Source organism: Heterodontus francisci, chromosome 5 (assembly GCF_036365525.1).
Source record: "Heterodontus francisci isolate sHetFra1 chromosome 5, sHetFra1.hap1, whole genome shotgun sequence".
Taxonomy (NCBI): domain Eukaryota; kingdom Metazoa; phylum Chordata; class Chondrichthyes; order Heterodontiformes; family Heterodontidae; genus Heterodontus; species Heterodontus francisci.
In genome coordinates this window covers 204,641,455-204,664,499 of record NC_090375.1, presented here as the reverse complement: position 1 = coordinate 204,664,499, position 23,045 = coordinate 204,641,455, and positions in this window count along the sequence as shown.

The window sequence follows — 23,045 nt, the reverse complement described above, 5'->3', positions numbered from 1 at the left end:
TGTGTTGGGCTATTTTAGAAGGAAATATATTTATACTTTCGTATTTTAAACTGTGTGTTAAAGCTTTGCATCTTTATTGAATCAGTCTTGTTGTATAATAATTCATAATTTTATTGTATATTAAAGAAACCTTGGTGGATTTTATTCTGAAATTAAAATAGATAAATTATATAATTGGCTGCATTGGTAACTGGGTAAAACATTTAAATATATTTTGTGACCCTTGGGGAAGTAGAACTAGTGAAAGACAGTACATTTCTCCAGACTCAATCATAACAAAACCATTCAACAATCAGATCTCCCCCTGCACTCTCTGTGTGATCAGAGGATGTAAAGTAGCTCTGCATCATGGCAAGACTCCAGATAAGTGGATTCAGTCGTAGATAATCTGGGTGACATGGAGTTAAGGAAACAGAGCATCCAAGGCTGGTCTTCAGAAACCTCGCTATATTAACTTTTTAGGGAGAAGTCACAAGGAATCCTTTCGAAATTCACACTCCCAAAATCCCTGACAAAATTCTGGGCAACTATCCAATATTGAATATCTCCCTCCCAGCCTGTCCCTCACTTAACCAGCTCTGTCCGATAGCTCTGCTTGTACAGAATGTGATTGAATCCAATTTAATCCAAACAACTAACACAAGGACAACTGTAAATGAGACTGTCCATCCATATCAACACCAGGGCTATTGTTCCTGAGACTGTTCATCCACATCAACATCAGGGCTATTTTTCCTAAGAATGTTCATCCACATCAACACCAGAGCTATTATTCCTGAGAATGTTCATCCACATCAATACCAGGAATATTGTTCCTCAGACTGTTCATCCACATCAATACCAGGAATATTGTTCCTGAGAATGTTCATCCACATCAACACCAGGTCCATTATTCCTGAGAATGTTCATCCACATCAACACCAGGAATATTGTTCCTCAGACTGTTCATCCACATCAACACCAGGTCCATTATTCCTGAGACTGTTCATCCACATCAACACCAGGAATATTGTTCCTCAGACTGTTCATCCACAACAATACCAGGAATATTGTTCCTGAGAATGTTCATCCACATCAATACCAGGAATATTGTTCCTCAGACTGTTCATCCACATCAATACCAGGAATATTGTTCCTGAGAATGTTCATCCACATCAATACCAGGAATATTGTTCCTCAGACTGTTCATCCACATCAATACCAGGAATATTGTTCCTGAGAATGTTCATCCACATCAATACCAGGAATATTGTTCCTCAGACTGTTCATCCACATCAATACCAGGAATATTGTTCCTGAGAATGTTCATCCACATCAACACCAGGTCCATTATTCCTGAGAATGTTCATCCACATCAATACCAGGAATATTGTTCCTCAGACTGGTCATCCACATCAATACCAGGAATATTGTTCCTCAGACTGTTCATCCACATCAATACCAGGAATATTGTTCCTGAGAATGTTCATCCACATCAATACCAGGAATATTGTTCCTGAGACTGTTCATCCACATCAACACCAGGTCCATTATTCCTGAGAATGTTCATCCACATCAATACCAGGAATATTGTTCCTCAGACTGTTCATCCACATCAATACCAGGAATATTGTTCCTGAGAATGTTCATCCACATCAATACCAGGAATATTGTTCCTGAGACTGTTCATCCACATCAACACCAGGTCCATTATTCCTGAGAATGTTCATCCACATCAACACCAGGAATATTGTTCCTCAGACTGTTCATCCACATCAACACCAGGTCCATTATTACTGAGACTGTTCATCCACATCAATACCAGGAATATTGTTCCTGAGAATGTTCATCCACATCAACACCAGGAATATTGTTCCTGAGAATGTTCATCCACATCAACACCAGGTCCATTATTCCTGAGAATGTTCATCCACATCAACACCAGGTCCATTATTCCTGAGAATATTCATCCACATCAATACCAGGAATATTGTTCCTGAGAATGTTCATCCACATCAACATCAGGTCCATTATTCCTGAGAATGTTCATCCACATCAATACCAGGAATATTGTTCCTGAGAATGTTCATCCACATCAATACCAGGAATATTGTTCCTGAGAATGTTCATCCACATCAACACCAGGTCCATTATTCCTGAGAATGTTCATCCACATCAACACCAGGAATATTGTTCCTGAGAATGTTCATCCACATCAACACCAGGTCCATTATTCCTGAGAATGTTCATCCACATCAACACCAGGTCCATTATTCCTGAGACTGTTCATCCACATCAATACCAGGAATATTATTCCTGAGACTGTTCATCCACATCAACACCAGGTCCATTATTCCTGAGACTGTTCATCCACATCAATACCAGGAATATTTTTCCTGAGAATGTTCATCCACATCAATACCAGGAATATTGTTCCTGAGAATGTTCATCCACATCAATACCAGGAATATTGTTCCTGAGAATGTTCATCCACATCAATACCAGGAATATTGTTCCTGAGAATGATCATCCACATCAATACCAGGAATATTGTTCCTCAGACTGTTCATCCACATCAACACCAGGTCCATTATTCCTGAGACTGTTCATCCACATCAATACCAGGAATATTGTTCCTCAGACTGTTCATCCACATCAACACCAGGTCCATTATTCCTGAGAATGTTCATCCACATCAATACCAGGAATATTGTTCCTGAGAATGTTCATCCACATCAATACCAGGAATATTGTTCCTCAGACTGTTCATCCACATCAACACCAGGTCTATTATTCCTGAGACTGTTCATCCACATCAATACCAGGAATATTGTTCCTGAGAATGTTCATCCACATCAATACCAGGAATATTGTTCCTGAGAATGTTCATCCACATCAATACCAGTAATATTGTTCCTGAGACTGTTCATCCACATCAACACCAGGTCCATTATTCCTGAGAATGTTCATCCACCTCAATACCAGGAATATTGTTCCTCAGACTGTTCATCCACATCAACACCAGGTCCATTATTCCTGAGACTGTTCATCCACATCAATACCAGGAATATTGTTCCTCAGACTGTTCATCCACATCAATACCAGGAATATTGTTCCTGAGAATGTTCATCCACATCAATACCAGGAATATTGTTCCTCAGACTGTTCATCCACATCAATACCAGGAATATTGTTCCTCAGACTGTTCATCCACATCAACACCAGGTCCATTATTCCTGAGACTGTTCATCCACATCAATACCAGGAATATTGTTCCTCAGACTGTTCATCCACATCAATACCAGGAATATTATTCCTGAGACTGTTCATCCACATCAATACCAGGAATATTGTTCCTCAGACTGTTCATCCACATCAACACCAGGTCCATTATTCCTGAGACTGTTCATCCACATCAATACCAGGAATATTGTTCCTCAGACTGTTCATCCACATCAATACCAGGAATATTGTTCCTGAGAATGTTCATCCACATCAACACCAGGTCCATTATTCCTGAGAATGTTCATCCACATCAACACCAGGTCCATTATTCCTGAGACTGTTCATCCACATCAATACCAGGAATATTATTCCTGAGACTGTTCATCCACATCAACACCAGGTCCATTATTCCTGAGACTGTTCATCCACATCAATACCAGGAATATTTTTCCTGAGAATGTTCATCCACATCAATACCAGGAATATTGTTCCTGAGAATGTTCATCCACATCAATACCAGGAATATTGTTCCTGAGAATGTTCATCCACATCAATACCAGGAATATTGTTCCTGAGAATGATCATCCACATCAATACCAGGAATATTGTTCCTCAGACTGTTCATCCACATCAACACCAGGTCCATTATTCCTGAGACTGTTCATCCACATCAATACCAGGAATATTGTTCCTCAGACTGTTCATCCACATCAACACCAGGTCCATTATTCCTGAGAATGTTCATCCACATCAATACCAGGAATATTGTTCCTGAGAATGTTCATCCACATCAATACCAGGAATATTGTTCCTCAGACTGTTCATCCACATCAACACCAGGTCTATTATTCCTGAGACTGTTCATCCACATCAATACCAGGAATATTGTTCCTGAGAATGTTCATCCACATCAATACCAGGAATATTGTTCCTGAGAATGTTCATCCACATCAATACCAGTAATATTGTTCCTGAGACTGTTCATCCACATCAACACCAGGTCCATTATTCCTGAGAATGTTCATCCACCTCAATACCAGGAATATTGTTCCTCAGACTGTTCATCCACATCAACACCAGGTCCATTATTCCTGAGACTGTTCATCCACATCAATACCAGGAATATTGTTCCTCAGACTGTTCATCCACATCAATACCAGGAATATTGTTCCTGAGAATGTTCATCCACATCAATACCAGGAATATTGTTCCTCAGACTGTTCATCCACATCAATACCAGGAATATTGTTCCTCAGACTGTTCATCCACATCAACACCAGGTCCATTATTCCTGAGACTGTTCATCCACATCAATACCAGGAATATTGTTCCTCAGACTGTTCATCCACATCAATACCAGGAATATTATTCCTGAGACTGTTCATCCACATCAATACCAGGAATATTGTTCCTCAGACTGTTCATCCACATCAACACCAGGTCCATTATTCCTGAGACTGTTCATCCACATCAATACCAGGAATATTGTTCCTCAGACTGTTCATCCACATCAATACCAGGAATATTGTTCCTGAGAATGTTCATCCACATCAATACCAGGAATATTGTTCCTGAGAATGTTCATCCACATCAATACCAGGAATATTGTTCCTGAGACTGTTCATCCACATCAACACCAGGTCCATTATTCCTGAGAATGTTCATCCACCTCAATACCAGGAATATTGTTCCTCAGACTGTTCATCCACATCAACACCAGGTCCATTATTCCTGAGACTGTTCATCCACATCAATACCAGGAATATTGTTCCTCAGACTGTTCATCCACATCAATACCAGGAATATTGTTCCTGAGAATGTTCATCCACATCAATACCAGGAATATTGTTCCTCAGACTGTTCATCCACATCAATACCAGGAATATTGTTCCTCAGACTGTTCATCCACATCAACACCAGGTCCATTATTCCTGAGACTGTTCATCCACATCAATACCAGGAATATTGTTCCTCAGACTGTTCATCCACATCAATACCAGGAATATTATTCCTGAGACTGTTCATCCACATCAATACCAGGAATATTGTTCCTCAGACTGTTCATCCACATCAACACCAGGTCCATTATTCCTGAGACTGTTCATCCACATCAATACCAGGAATATTGTTCCTCAGACTGTTCATCCACATCAATACCAGGAATATTGTTCCTGAGAATGTTCATCCACATCAATACCAGGAATATTGTTCCTCAGACTGTTCATCCACATCAATACCAGGAATATTGTTCCTGAGAATGTTCATCCACATCAATACCAGGAATATTGTTCCTCAGACTGTTCATCCACATCAATACCAGGAATATTGTTCCTGAGAATGTTCATCCACATCAATACCAGGAATATTGTTCCTGAGTCTGTTCATCCACATCAATACCAGGAATATTGTTCCTCAGACTGTTCATCCACATCAATACCAGGAATATTGTTCCTGAGAATGTTCATCCACATCAATACCAGGAATATTGTTCCTCAGACTGTTCATCCACATCAATACCAGGAATATTGTTCCTCAGACTGTTCATCCACATCACTACCAGGAATATTGTTCCTGAGAATGTTCATCCACATCAATACCAGGAATATTGTTCCTCAGACTGTTCATCCACATCAATACCAGGAATATTGTTCCTCAGAATGTTCATCCACATCAATACCAGGAATATTGTTCCTGAGAATGTTCATCCACATCAACACCAGGTCCATTATTCCTGAGAATGTTCATCCACATCAACACCAGGTCCATTATTCCTGAGAATGTTCATCCACATCAATACCAGGAATATTGTTCCTGAGAATGTTCATCCACATCAATACCAGGAATATTGTTCCTGAGAATGTTCATCCACATCAACACCAGGTCCATTATTCCTGAGAATGTTCATCCACATCAAAACCAGGTCCATTATTCCTGAGACTGTTCATCCACATCAATACCAGGAATATTGTTCCTGAGACTGTTCATCCACATCAATACCAGGAATATTGTTCCTGAGAATGTTCATCCACATCAATACCAGGAATATTGTTCCTGAGACTGTTCATCCACATCAATACCAGGAATATTGTTCCTGAGAATGTTCATCCACATCAACAACAGGTCCATTATTCCTGAGAATGTTCATCCACATCAATACCAGGAATATTGTTCCTGAGACTGTTCATCCACATCAATACCAGGAATATTGTTCCTGAGAATGTTCATCCACATCAACAACAGGTCCATTATTCCTGAGACTGTTCATCCACATCAATACCAGTAATAATGTTCCTCAGAATGTTCATCCACATCAACACCAGGAATATTGTTCCTGAGAATGTTCATCCACATCAACATCAGGTCCATTATTCCTGAGAATGTTCATCCACATCAATACCAGGAATATTATTCCTGAGAATGTTCATCCACATCAACACCAGGGTTATTGTTCCTGAGAATGTTCATCCACATCAATACCAGGAATATTGTTCCTGAGAATGTTCATCCACATCAACATCAGGTCCATTATTCCTGAGAATGTTCATCCACATCAATATAAGGAATATTGTTCCTGAGAATGTTCATCCACATCAATATCAGGAATATTGTTCCTGAGAATGTTCATCCACATCAATACCAGGAATATTGTTCCTGAGAATGTTCATCCACATCAACAGCAGGTCCATTATTCCTGAGAATGTTCATCCACATCAATACCAGGAATATTGTTCCTGAGAATGTTCATCCACATCAATACCAGGAATATTGTTCCTGAGAATGTTCATCCATATCAACATCAGGTCCATTATTCCTGAGAATGTTCATCCACATCAATACCAGGAATATTGTTCCTGAGAATGTTCATCCACATCAATACCAGGAATATTGTTTCTGAGACTGTTCATCCACATCAACACCAGGGCTATTGTTCCTGAGAATGTTCATCCACATCAATACCAGGAATATTGTTCCTGAGAATGTTCATCCACATCAATACCAGGAATATTGTTCCTGAGACTGTTCATCCACATCAACACCAGGACCATTATTCCTGAGAATGTTCATCCACATCAATACCAGGAATATTGTTCCTCAGACTGTTCATCCACATCAATACCAGGAATATTGTTCCTCAGACTGTTCATCCACATCAACACCAGGTCCATTATTCCTGAGACTGTTCATCCACATCAATACCAGGAATATTGTTCCTCAGAATGTTCATCCACATCAACACCAGGAATATTGTTCCTGAGAATGTTCATCCACATCAACATCAGGTCCATTATTCCTGAGAATGTTCATCCACATCAATACCAGGAATATTATTCCTGAGAATGTTCATCCACATCAACACCAGGGTTATTGTTCCTGAGAATGTTCATCCACATCAATACCAGGAATATTGTTCCTGAGAATGTTCATCCACATCAACATCAGGTCCATTATTCCTGAGAATGTTCATCCACATCAATATAAGGAATATTGTTCCTGAGAATGTTCATCCACATCAATATCAGGAATATTGTTCCTGAGAATGTTCATCCACATCAATACCAGGAATATTGTTCCTGAGAATGTTCATCCACATCAACAGCAGGTCCATTATTCCTGAGAATGTTCATCCACATCAATACCAGGAATATTGTTCCTGAGAATGTTCATCCACATCAATACCAGGAATATTGTTCCTGAGAATGTTCATCCACATCAACATCAGGTCCATTATTCCTGAGAATGTTCATCCACATCAATACCAGGAATATTGTTCCTGAGAATGTTCATCCACATCAATACCAGGAATATTGTTTCTGAGACTGTTCATCCACATCAACACCAGGGCTATTGTTCCTGAGAATGTTCATCCACATCAATACCAGGAATATTGTTCCTGAGAATGTTCATCCACATCAATACCAGGAATATTGTTCCTGAGAATGTTCATCCACATCAACACCAGGTCCATTATTCCTGAGAATGTTCATCCACATCAAAACCAGGTCCATTATTCCTGAGACTGTTCATCCACATCAATACCAGGAATATTGTTCCTGAGACTGTTCATCCACATCAATACCAGGAATATTGTTCCTGAGAATGTTCATCCACATCAATACCAGGAATATTGTTCCTGAGACTGTTCATCCACATCAATACCAGGAATATTGTTCCTGAGAATGTTCATCCACATCAACAACAGGTCCATTATTCCTGAGACTGTTCATCCACATCAATACCAGTAATATTGTTCCTCAGAATGTTCATCCACATCAACACCAGGAATATTGTTCCTGAGAATGTTCATCCACATCAACATCAGGTCCATTATTCCTGAGAATGTTCATCCACATCAATACCAGGAATATTATTCCTGAGAATGTTCATCCACATCAACACCAGGGTTATTGTTCCTGAGAATGTTCATCCACATCAATACCAGGAATATTGTTCCTGAGAATGTTCATCCACATCAACATCAGGTCCATTATTCCTGAGAATGTTCATCCACATCAATATAAGGAATATTGTTCCTGAGAATGTTCATCCACATCAATATCAGGAATATTGTTCCTGAGAATGTTCATCCACATCAATACCAGGAATATTGTTCCTGAGAATGTTCATCCACATCAACAGCAGGTCCATTATTCCTGAGAATGTTCATCCACATCAATACCAGGAATATTGTTCCTGAGAATGTTCATCCACATCAATACCAGGAATATTGTTCCTGAGAATGTTCATCCACATCAACATCAGGTCCATTATTCCTGAGAATGTTCATCCACTTCAATACCAGGAATATTGTTCCTGAGAATGTTCATCCACATCAATACCAGGAATATTGTTTCTGAGACTGTTCATCCACATCAACACCAGGGCTATTGTTCCTGAGAATGTTCATCCACATCAATACCAGGAATATTGTTCCTGAGAATGTTCATCCACATCAATACCAGGAATATTGTTCCTGAGACTGTTCATCCACATCAACACCAGGACCATTATTCCTGAGAATGTTCATCCACATCAATACCAGGAATATTGTTCCTCAGACTGTTCATCCACATCAATACCAGGAATATTGTTCCTCAGACTGTTCATCCACATCAACACCAGGTCCATTATTCCTGAGACTGTTCATCCACATCAATACCAGGAATATTGTTCCTCAGAATGTTCATCCACATCAACACCAGGAATATTGTTCCTGAGAATGTTCATCCACATCAACATCAGGTCCATTATTCCTGAGAATGTTCATCCACATCAATACCAGGAATATTATTCCTGAGAATGTTCATCCACATCAACACCAGGGTTATTGTTCCTGAGAATGTTCATCCACATCAATACCAGGAATATTGTTCCTGAGAATGTTCATCCACATCAACATCAGGTCCATTATTCCTGAGAATGTTCATCCACATCAATATAAGGAATATTGTTCCTGAGAATGTTCATCCACATCAATATCAGGAATATTGTTCCTGAGAATGTTCATCCACATCAATACCAGGAATATTGTTCCTGAGAATGTTCATCCACATCAACAGCAGGTCCATTATTCCTGAGAATGTTCATCCACATCAATACCAGGAATATTGTTCCTGAGAATGTTCATCCACATCAATACCAGGAATATTGTTCCTGAGAATGTTCATCCACATCAACATCAGGTCCATTATTCCTGAGAATGTTCATCCACATCAATACCAGGAATATTGTTCCTGAGAATGTTCATCCACATCAATACCAGGAATATTGTTTCTGAGACTGTTCATCCACATCAACACCAGGGCTATTGTTCCTGAGAATGTTCATCCACATCAATACCAGGAATATTGTTCCTGAGAATGTTCATCCACATCAATACCAGGAATATTGTTCCTGAGACTGTTCATCCACATCAACACCAGGACCATTATTCCTGAGAATGTTCATCCACATCAATACCAGGAATATTGTTCCTCAGACTGTTCATCCACATCAATACCAGGAATATTGTTCCTCAGACTGTTCATCCACATCAACACCAGGTCCATTATTCCTGAGACTGTTCATCCACATCAATACCAGGAATATTGTTCCTCAGACTGTTCATCCACATCAATACCAGGAATATTGTTCCTGAGAATGTTCATCCACATCAATACCAGGAATATTGTTCCTCAGACTGTTCATCCACATCAATACCAGGAATATTGTTCCTGAGAATGTTCATCCACATCAATACCAGGAATATTGTTCCTCAGACTGTTCATCCACCTCAATACCAGGAATATTGTTCCTGAGAATGTTCATCCACATCAATAACAGGAATATTGTTCCTGAGACTGTTCATCCACATCAATACCAGGAATATTGTTCCTCAGACTGTTCATCCACATCAATACCAGGAATATTGTTCCTGAGAATGTTCATCCACATCAATACCAGGAATATTGTTCCTCAGACTGTTCATCCACATCAATACCAGGAATATTGTTCCTCAGACTGTTCATCCACATCACTACCAGGAATATTGTTCCTGAGAATGTTCATCCACATCAATACCAGGAATATTGTTCCTCAGACTGTTCATCCACATCAATACCAGGAATATTGTTCCTCAGACTGTTCATCCACATCAACACCAGGTCCATTATTCCTGAGAATGTTCATCCACATCAACACCAGGTCCATTATTCCTGAGAATGTTCATCCACATCAATACCAGGAATATTGTTCCTGAGAATGTTCATCCACATCAATACCAGGAATATTGTTCCTGAGAATGTTCATCCACATCAACACCAGGTCCATTATTCCTGAGAATGTTCATCCACATCAAAACCAGGTCCATTATTCCTGAGAATGTTCATCCACATCAACACCAGGTCCATTATTCCTGAGACTGTTCATCCACATCAATACCAGGAATATTGTTCCTGAGACTGTTCATCCACATCAATACCAGGAATATTGTTCCTGAGAATGTTCATCCACATCAACACCAGGTCCATTATTCCTGAGACTGTTCATCCACATCAATACCAGGAATATTGTTCCTCAGACTGTTCATCCACATCAATACCAGGAATATTGTTCCTGAGAATGTTCATCCACATCAACATCAGGTCCATTATTCCTGAGAATGTTCATCCACATCAATACCAGGAATATTGTTCCTGAGAATGTTCATCCACATCAATACCAGGAATATTGTTCCTGAGAATGTTCATCCACATCAACATCAGGTCCATTATTCCTGAGAATGTTCATCCACATCAATACCAGGAATATTGTTCCTGAGAATGTTCATCCACATCAATACCAGGAATATTGTTCCTGAGAATGTTCATCCACATCAACACCAGGTCCATTATTCCTGAGAATGTTCATCCACATCAACACCAGGTCCATTATTCCTGAGAATGTTCATCCACATCAACACCAGGTCCATTATTCCTGAGAATATTCATCCACATCAATACCAGGAATATTATTCCTGAGAATGTTCATCCACATCAACATCAGGTCCATTATTCCTGAGAATGTTCATCCACATCAATACCAGGAATATTGTTCCTGAGAATGTTCATCCACATCAATACCAGGAATATTGTTCCTGAGAATGTTCATCCACATCAACACCAGGTCCATTATTCCTGAGAATGTTCATCCACATCAACACCAGGTCCATTATTCCTGAGAATGTTCATCCACATCAATACCAGGAATATTGTTCCTGAGAATGTTCATCCACATCAACACCAGGTCCATTATTCCTGAGAATGTTCATCCACATCAACACCAGGTCCATTATTACTGAGACTGTTCATCCACATCAATACCAGGAATATTATTCCTGAGACTGTTCATCCACATCAACACCAGGTCCATTATTCCTGAGACTGTTCATCCACATCAATACCAGGAATATTGTTCCTCAGACTGTTCATCCACATCAACACCAGGTCTATTATTCCTGAGACTGTTCATCCACATCAATACCAGGAATATTGTTCCTGAGAATGTTCATCCACATCAATACCAGGAATATTGTTCCTGAGAATGTTCATCCACATCAATACCAGGAATATTGTTCCTGAGAATGTTCATCCACATCAATACCAGGAATATTGTTCCTGAGAATGTTCATCCACATCAATACCAGGAATATTGTTCCTCAGACTGTTCATCCACATCAACACCAGGTCCATTATTCCTGAGACTGTTCATCCACATCAATACCAGGAATATTGTTCCTCAGACTGTTCATCCACATCAACACCAGGTCTATTATTCCTGAGACTGTTCATCCACATCAATACCAGGAATATTGTTCCTGAGAATGTTCATCCACATCAATACCAGGAATATTGTTCCTGAGAATGTTCATCCACATCAATACCAGGAATATTGTTCCTCAGACTGTTCATCCACATCAACACCAGGTCTATTATTCCTGAGACTGTTCACCCACATCAATACCAGGAATATTGTTCCTGAGAATGTTCATCCACATCAATACCAGGAATATTGTTCCTGAGAATGTTCATCCACATCAATACCAGGAATATTGTTCCTGAGACTGTTCATCCACATCAACACCAGGTCCATTATTCCTGAGAATGTTCATCCACCTCAATACCAGGAATATTGTTCCTCAGACTGTTCATCCACATCAATACCAGGAATATTGTTCCTCAGACTGTTCATCCACATCAACACCAGGTCCATTATTCCTGAGACTGTTCATCCACATCAATACCAGGAATATTGTTCCTCAGACTGTTCATCCACATCAATACCAGGAATATTGTTCCTGAGAATGTTCATCCACATCAATACCAGGAATATTGTTCCTCAGACTGTTCATCCACATCAATACCAGGAATATTGTTCCTGAGAATGTTCATCCACATCAATACCAGGAATATTGTTCCTGAGAATGTTCATCCACATCAATACCAGGAATATTGTTCCTCAGACTGTTCATCCACATCAATACCAGGAATATTGTTCCTGAGAATGTTCATCTACATCAATACCAGGAATCTTGTTCCTGAGTCTGTTCATCCACATCAATACCAGGAATATTGTTCCTCAGACTGTTCATCCACATCAATACCAGGAATATTGTTCCTGAGAATGTTCATCCACATCAATACCAGGAATATTGTTCCTCAGACTGTTCATCCACATCAATACCTGGAATATTGTTCCTCAGACTGTTCATCCACATCACTACCAGGAATATTGTTCCTGAGAATGTTCATCCACATCAATACCAGGAATATTGTTCCTCAGACTGTTCATCCACATCAATACCAGGAATATTGTTCCTCAGAATGTTCATCCACATCAACACCAGGTCCATTATTCCTGAGAATGTTCACCCACATCAACACCAGGTCCATTATTCCTGAGAATGTTCATCCACATCAATACCAGGAATATTGTTCCTGAGAATGTTCATCCACATCAATACCAGGAATATTGTTCCTGAGAATGTTCATCCACATCAACACCAGGTCCATTATTCCTGAGAATGTTCATCCACATCAAAACCAGGTCCATTATTCCTGAGAATGTTCATCCACATCAACACCAGGTCCATTATTCCAGAGACTGTTCATCCACCACAATACCAGGAATATTGTTCCTGAGACTGTTCATCCACATCAATACCAGGAATATTGTTCCTGAGAATGTTCATCCACATCAACACCAGGTCCATTATTCCTGAGACTGTTCATCCACATCAATACCAGGAATATTGTTCCTCAGACTGTTCATCCACATCAACACCAGGAATAGTGTTCCTGAGAATGTTCATCCACATCAACATCAGGTCCATTATTCCTGAGAATGTTCATCCACATCAATACCAGGAATATTATTCCTGAGAATGTTCATCCACATCAACACCAGGGTTATTGTTCCTGAGAATGTTCATCCACATCAATACCAGGAATATTGTTCCTGAGAATGTTCATCCACATCAACAGCAGGTCCATTATTCCTGAGAATGTTCATCCACATCAATACCAGGAATATTGTTCCTGAGAATGTTCATCCACATCAATACCAGGAATATTGTTCCTGAGAATGTTCATCCACATCAACATCAGGTCCATTATTCCTGAGAATGTTCATCCACATCAATACCAGGAATATTGTTCCTGAGAATGTTCATCCACATCAATACCAGGAATATTGTTCCTGAGAATGTTCATCCACATCAACACCAGGTCCATTATTCCTGAGAATGTTCATCCACATCAACACCAGGTCCATTATTCCTGAGAATGTTCATCCACATCAACACCAGGTCCATTATTCCTGAGAATGTTCATCCACATCAATACCAGGAATATTGTTCCTGAGAATGTTCATCCACATCAACATCAGGTCCATTATTCCTGAGAATGTTCATCCACATCAATACCAGGAATATTGTTCCTGAGAATGTTCATCCACATCAATACCAGGAATATTGTTCCTGAGACTGTTCATCCACATCAACACCAGGTCCATTATTCCTGAGAATGTTCATCCACCTCAATACCAGGAATATTGTTCCTCAGACTGTTCATCCACATCAATACCAGGAATATTGTTCCTCAGACTGTTCATCCACATCAACACCAGGTCCATTATTCCTGAGACTGTTCATCCACATCAATACCAGGAATATTGTTCCTCAGACTGTTCATCCACATCAATACCAGGAATATTGTTCCTGAGAATGTTCATCCACATCAATACCAGGAATATTGTTCCTCAGACTGTTCATCCACATCAATACCAGGAATATTGTTCCTGAGAATGTTCATCCACATCAATACCAGGAATATTGTTCCTGAGAATGTTCATCCACATCAATACCAGGAATATTGTTCCTCAGACTGTTCATCCACATCAATACCAGGAATATTGTTCCTGAGAATGTTCATCTACATCAATACCAGGAATATTGTTCCTGAGTCTGTTCATCCACATCAATACCAGGAATATTGTTCCTCAGACTGTTCATCCACATCAATACCAGGAATATTGTTCCTGAGAATGTTCATCCACATCAATACCAGGAATATTGTTCCTCAGACTGTTCATCCACATCAATACCAGGAATTTTGTTCCTCAGACTGTTCATCCACATCACTACCAGGAATATTGTTCCTGAGAATGTTCATCCACATCAATACCAGGAATATTGTTCCTCAGACTGTTCATCCACATCAATACCAGGAATATTGTTCCTCAGAATGTTCATCCACATCAACACCAGGTCCATTATTCCTGAGAATGTTCATCCACATCAACACCAGGTCCATTATTCCTGAGAATGTTCATCCACATCAATACCAGGAATATTGTTCCTGAGAATGTTCATCCACATCAATACCAGGAATATTGTTCCTGAGAATGTTCATCCACATCAACACCAGGTCCATTATTCCTGAGAATGTTCATCCACATCAAAACCAGGTCCATTATTCCTGAGAATGTTCATCCACATCAACACCAGGTCCATTATTCCTGAGACTGTTCATCCACCACAATACCAGGAATATTGTTCCTGAGACTGTTCATCCACATCAATACCAGGAATATTGTTCCTGAGAATGTTCATCCACATCAACACCAGGTCCATTATTCCTGAGACTGTTCATCCACATCAATACCAGGAATATTGTTCCTCAGACTGTTCATCCACATCAACACCAGGAATATTGTTCCTGAGAATGTTCATCCACATCAACATCAGGTCCATTATTCCTGAGAATGTTCATCCACATCAATACCAGGAATATTATTCCTGAGAATGTTCATCCACATCAACACCAGGGTTATTGTTCCTGAGAATGTTCATCCACATCAATACCAGGAATATTGTTCCTGAGAATGTTCATCCACATCAACAGCAGGTCCATTATTCCTGAGAATGTTCATCCACATCAATACCAGGAATATTGTTCCTGAGAATGTTCATCCACATCAATACCAGGAATATTGTTCCTGAGAATGTTCATCCACATCAACATCAGGTCCATTATTCCTGAGAATGTTCATCCACATCAATACCAGGAATATTGTTCCTGAGAATGTTCATCCACATCAATACCAGGAATATTGTTCCTGAGAATGTTCATCCACATCAACACCATGTCCATTATTCCTGAGAATGTTCATCCACATCAACACCAGGTCCATTATTCCTGAGAATGTTCATCCACATCAACACCAGGTCCATTATTCCTGAGAATGTTCATCCACATCAATACCAGGAATATTGTTCCTGAGAATGTTCATCCACATCAACATCAGGTCCATTATTCCTGAGAATGTTCATCCACATCAATACCAGGAATATTGTTCCTGAGAACGTTCATCCACATCAATACCAGGAATATTGTTCCTCAGAATGTTCATCCACATCAACACCAGGTCCATTATTCCTGAGAATGTTCATCCACATCAACACCAGGTCCATTATTCCTGAGAATGTTCATCCACATCAATACCAGGAATATTGTTCCTGAGAATGTTCATCCACATCAATACCAGGAATATTGTTCCTGAGAATGTTCATCCATATCAACACCAAGTCCATTATTCCTGAGAATGTTCATCCACATCAAAACCAGGTCCATTATTCCTGAGAATGTTCATCCACATCAACACCAGGTCCATTATTCCTGAGACTGTTCATCCACCACAATACCAGGAATATTGTTCCTGAGACTGTTCATCCACATCAATACCAGGAATATTGTTCCTGAGAATGTTCATCCACATCAACACCAGGTCCATTATTCCTGAGACTGTTCATCCACATCAATACCAGGAATATTGTTCCTCAGACTGTTCATCCACATCAACACCAGGAATATTGTTCCTGAGAATGTTCATCCACATCAACATCAGGTCCATTATTCCTGAGAATGTTCATCCACATCAATACCAGGAATATTATTCCTGAGAATGTTCATCCACATCAACACCAGGGTTATTGTTCCTGAGAATGTTCATCCACATCAATACCAGGAATATTGTTCCTGAGAATGTTCATCCACATCAACAGCAGGTCCATTATTCCTGAGAATGTTCATCCACATCAATACCAGGAATATTGTTCCTGAGAATGTTCATCCACATCAATACCAGGAATATTGTTCCTGAGAATGTTCATCCACATCAACATCAGGTCCATTATTCCTGAGAATGTTCATCCACATCAATACCAGGAATATTGTTCCTGAGAATGTTCATCCACATCAATACCAGGAATATTGTTCCTGAGAATGTTCATCCACATCAACACCAGGTCCATTATTCCTGAGAATGTTCATCCACATCAACACCAGGTCCATTATTCCTGAGAATGTTCATCCACATCAACACCAGGTCCATTATTCCTGAGAATGTTCATCCACATCAATACCAGGAATATTGTTCCTGAGAATGTTCATCCACATCAACATCAGGTCCATTATTCCTGAGAATGTTCATCCACATCAATACCAGGAATATTGTTCCTGAGAACGTTCATCCACATCAATACCAGGAATATTGTTCCTCAGAATGTTCATCCACATCAACACCAGGTCCATTATTCCTGAGAATGTTCATCCACATCAACACCAGGTCCATTATTCCTGAGAATGTTCATCCACATCAATACCAGGAATATTGTTCCTGAGAATGTTCATCCACATCAATACCAGGAATATTGTTCCTGAGAATGTTCATCCACATCAACACCAAGTCCATTATTCCTGAGAATGTTCATCCACATCAAAACCAGGTCCATTATTCCTGAGAATGTTCATCCACATCAAAACCAGGTCCATTATTCCTGAGACTGTTCATCCACATCAATACCAGGAATATTGTTCCTGAGACTGTTCATCCACATCAATACCAGGAATATTGTTCCTGAGAATGTTCATCCACATCAACACCAGGTCCATTATTCCTGAGACTGTTCATCCACATCAATACCAGGAATATTGTTCCTCAGACTGTTCATCCACATCAATACCAGGAATATTGTTCCTGAGAATGTTCATCCACATCAATATCAGGTCCATTATTCCTGAGAATGTTCATCCACATCAATACCAGGAATATTGTTCCTGAGAATGTTCATCCACATCAACACCAGGGTTATTGTTCCTGAGAATGTTCATCCACATCAATACCAGGAATATTGTTCCTGAGAATGTTCATCCACATCAACATCAGGTCCATTATTCCTGAGAATGTTCATCCACATCAATATCAGGAATATTGTTCCTGAGAATGTTCATCCACATCAATACCAGGAATATTGTTCCTGAGAATGTTCATCCACATCAATACCAGGAATATTGTTCCTGAGAATGTTCATCCACATCAACAGCAGGTCCATTATTCCTGAGAATGTTCATCCACATCAATACCAGGAATATTGTTCCTGAGAATGTTCATCCACATCAATACCAGGAATATTGTTCCTGAGAATGTTCATCCACATCAACACCAGGTCCATTATTCCTGAGAATGATCATCCACATCAATGCCAGGAATATTGTTCCTGAGAATGTTCATCCACATCAATACCAGGAATATTGTTCCTGAGAATGTCCATCCACATCAACATCAGGTCCATTATTCCTGAGAATGTTCATCCACATCAATACCAGGAATATTGTTCCTGAGAATGTTCATCCACATCAATACCAGGAATATTGTTCCTGAGAATGTTCATCCACATCAACACCAGGTCCATTATTCCTGAGAATGTTCATCCACATCAACACCAGGTCCATTATTCCTGAGAATGTTCATCCACATCAACACCAGGTCCATTATTCCTGAGAACGTTCATCCACATCAATACCAGGAATATTGTTCCTGAGAATGTTCATCCACATCAACATCAGGTCCATTATTCCTGAGAATGTTCATCCACATCAATACCAGGAATATTGTTCCTGAGAATGTTCATCCACATCAATACCAGGAATATTGTTCCTGAGAATGTTCATCCACATCAACACCAGGTCCATTATTCCTGAGAATGTTCATCCACATCAACACCAGGTCCATTATTCCTGAGAATGTTCATCCAAATCAACACCAGGTCCATTATTCCTGAGAATGTTCATCCACATCAATACCAGGAATATTGTTCCTGAGAATGTTCATCCACATCAATACCAGGTCCATTATTCCTGAGAATGTTCATCCACATCAACACCAGGAATATTGTTCCTGAGAATGTTCATCCACATCAATACCAGGAATATTGTTCCTGAGACTGTTCATCCACATCAACACCAGGTCCATTATTCCTGAGACTGTTCATCCACATCAATACCAGGAATATTGTTCCTGAGAATGTTCATCCACATCAATACCAGGAATATTGTTCCTGAGAATGTTCATCCACATCAATACCAGGAATATTGTTCCTGAGACTGTTCATCCACATCAACACCAGGTCCATTATTCCTGAGACTGTTCATCCACATCAATACCAGGAATATTGTTCCTGAGAATGTTCATCCACATCAATACCAGGAATATTGTTCCTGAGAATGTTCATCCACATCAATACCAGGAATATTGTTCCTGAGACTGTTCATCCACATCAACACCAGGTCCATTATTCCTGAGAATGTTCATCCACATCAACACCAGGTCCATTATTCCTGAGAATGTTCATCCACATCAATACCAGGTCTATTATTCCTGAGAATGTTCATCCACATCAACACCAGGTCCATTATTCCTGAGACTGTTCATCCACATCAATACCAGGAATATTGATCCTGAGAATGTTCATCCACATCAATACCAGGAATATTGTTCCTGAGACTGTTCATCCACATCAACACCAGGTCCATTATTCCTGAGAATGTTCATCTACATCAATACCAGGAATATTGTTCTTCAGACTGTTCATCCACATCAACACCAGGTCCATTATTCCTGAGACTGTTCATCCACATCAATACCAGGAATATTGTTCCTCAGACTGTTCATCCACATCAATACCAGGAATATTGTTCCTGAGAATGTTCATCCACATCAATACCAGGAATATTGTTCCTCAGACTGTTCATCCACATCAATACCAGGAATATTGTTCCTGAGAATGTTCATCCACATCAATACCAGGAATATTGTTCCTCAGACTGTTCATCCACATCAATACCAGGAATATTGTTCCTGAGAATGTTCATCCACATCAATACCAGGAATAATGTTCCTCAGACTGTTCATCCACATCAATACCAGGAATATTGTTCCTCAGACTGTTCATCCACATCAATACCAGGAATATTGTTCCTCAGACTGTTCATCCACATCAATACCAGGAATATTGTTCCTCAGACTGTTCATCCACATCACTACCAGGAATATTGTTCCTGAGAATGTTCATCCACATCAATACCAGGAATATTGTTCCTCAGACTGTTCATCCACATCAACACCAGGTCCATTATTCCTGAGAATGTTCATCCACATCAACACCAGGTCCATTATTCCTGAGAATGTTCATCCACATCAATACCAGGAATATTGTTCCTGAGAATGTTCATCCACATCAATACCAGGAATATTGTTCCTGAGAATGTTCATCCACATCAACACCAGGTCCATTATTCCTGAGAATGTTCATCCACATCAAAACCAGGTCCATTATTCCTGAGAATGTTCATCCACATCAACACCAGGTCCATTATTCCTGAGACTGTTCATCCACATCAATACCAGGAATATTGTTCCTGAGACTGTTCATCCACATCAATACCAGGAATATTGTTCCTGAGAATGTTCATCCACATCAACACCAAGTCCATTATTCCTGAGAATGTTCATCCACATCAAAACCAGGTCCATTATTCCTTAGAATGTTCATCCACATCAACACCAGGTCCATTATTCCTGAGACTGTTCATCCACATCAATACCAGGAATATTGTTCCTGAGACTGTTCATCCACATCAACACCAGGTCCATTATTCCTGAGAATGTTCATCCACAACAACACCAGGTCCATTATTCCTGACAATGTTCATCCACATCAACACCAGGTCCATTATTCCTGAGAATGTTCATCCACATCAACATCAGGTCCATTATTCCTGAGAATGTTCATCCACATCAATACCAGGAATATTGTTCCTGAGAATGTTCATCCACATCAATACCAGGAATATTGTTCCTGAGAATGTTCATCCACATCAACACCAGGTCCATTATTCCTGAGAATGTTCATCCACATCAACACCAGGTCCATTATTCCTGAGAATGTTCATCCACATCAACACCAGGGCTATTGTTCCTGAGAACGTTCATCCACATCAATACCAGGAATATTGTTCCTGAGAATGTTCATCCACATCAAAATCAGGTCCATTATTCCTGAGAATGTTCATCCACATCAATACCAGGAATATTGTTCCTGAGAATGTTCATCCACATCAATACCAGGAATATTGTTCCTGAGAATGTTCATCCACATCAACACCAGGTCCATTATTCCTGAGAATGTTCATCCACATCAACACCAGGTCCATTATTCCTGAGAATGTTCATCCACATCAACACCAGGTCCATTATTCCTGAGAATGTTCATCCACATCAATACCAGGAATATTGTTCCTGAGAATGTTCATCCACATCAATACCAGGTCCATTATTCTTGAGAATGTTCATCCACATCAACACCAGGAATATTGTTCCTGAGAATGTTCATCCACATCAATACCAGGAATATTGTTCCTCAGACTGTTCATCCACATCAACACCAGGGCCATTATTCCTGAGACTGTTCATCCACATCAATACCAGGAATATTGTTCCTGAGAATGTTCATCCACATCAATACCAGGAATATTGTTCCTGAGAATGTTCATCCACATCAATACCAGGAATATTGTTCCTGAGACTGTTCATCCACATCAACAACAGGTCCATTATTCCTGAGACTGTTCATCCACATCAATACCAGGAATATTGTTCCTGAGAATGTTCATCCACATCAATACCAGGAATATTGTTCCTGAGAATGTTCATCCACATCAATACCAGGAATATTGTTCCTGAGACTGTTCATCCACATCAACACCAGGTCCATTATTCCTGAGAATGTTCATCCACATCAACACCAGGTCTATTATTCCTGAGACTGTTCATCCACATCAACACCAGGTCCATTATTCCTGAGACTGTTCATCCACATCAATACCAGGAATATTGTTCCTGAGAATGTTCATCCACATCAATACCAGGAATATTGTTCCTGAGACTGTTCATCCACATCAACACCAGGTCCATTATTCCTGAGAATGTTCATCCACATCAATACCAGGAATATTGTTCCTGAGAATGTTCATCCACATCAATACCAGGAATATTGTTCTTCAGACTGTTCATCCACATCAACACCAGGTCCATTATTCCTGAGACTGTTCATCCACATCAATACCAGGAATATTGTTCCTCAGACTGTTCATCCACATCAATACCAGGAATATTGTTCCTGAGAATGTTCATCCACATCAATACCAGGAATATTGTTCCTCAGACTGTTCATCCACATCAATACCAGGAATATTGTTCCTGAGAATGTTCATCCACATCAATACCAGGAATATTGTTCCTCAGACTGTTCATCCACATCAATACCAGGAATATTGTTCCTGAGAATGTTCATCCACATCAATACCAGGAATAATGTTCCTCAGACTGTTCATCCACATCAATACCAGGAATATTGTTCCTCAGACTGTTCATCCACATCAATACCAGGAATATTGTTCCTCAGACTGTTCATCCACATCAATACCAGG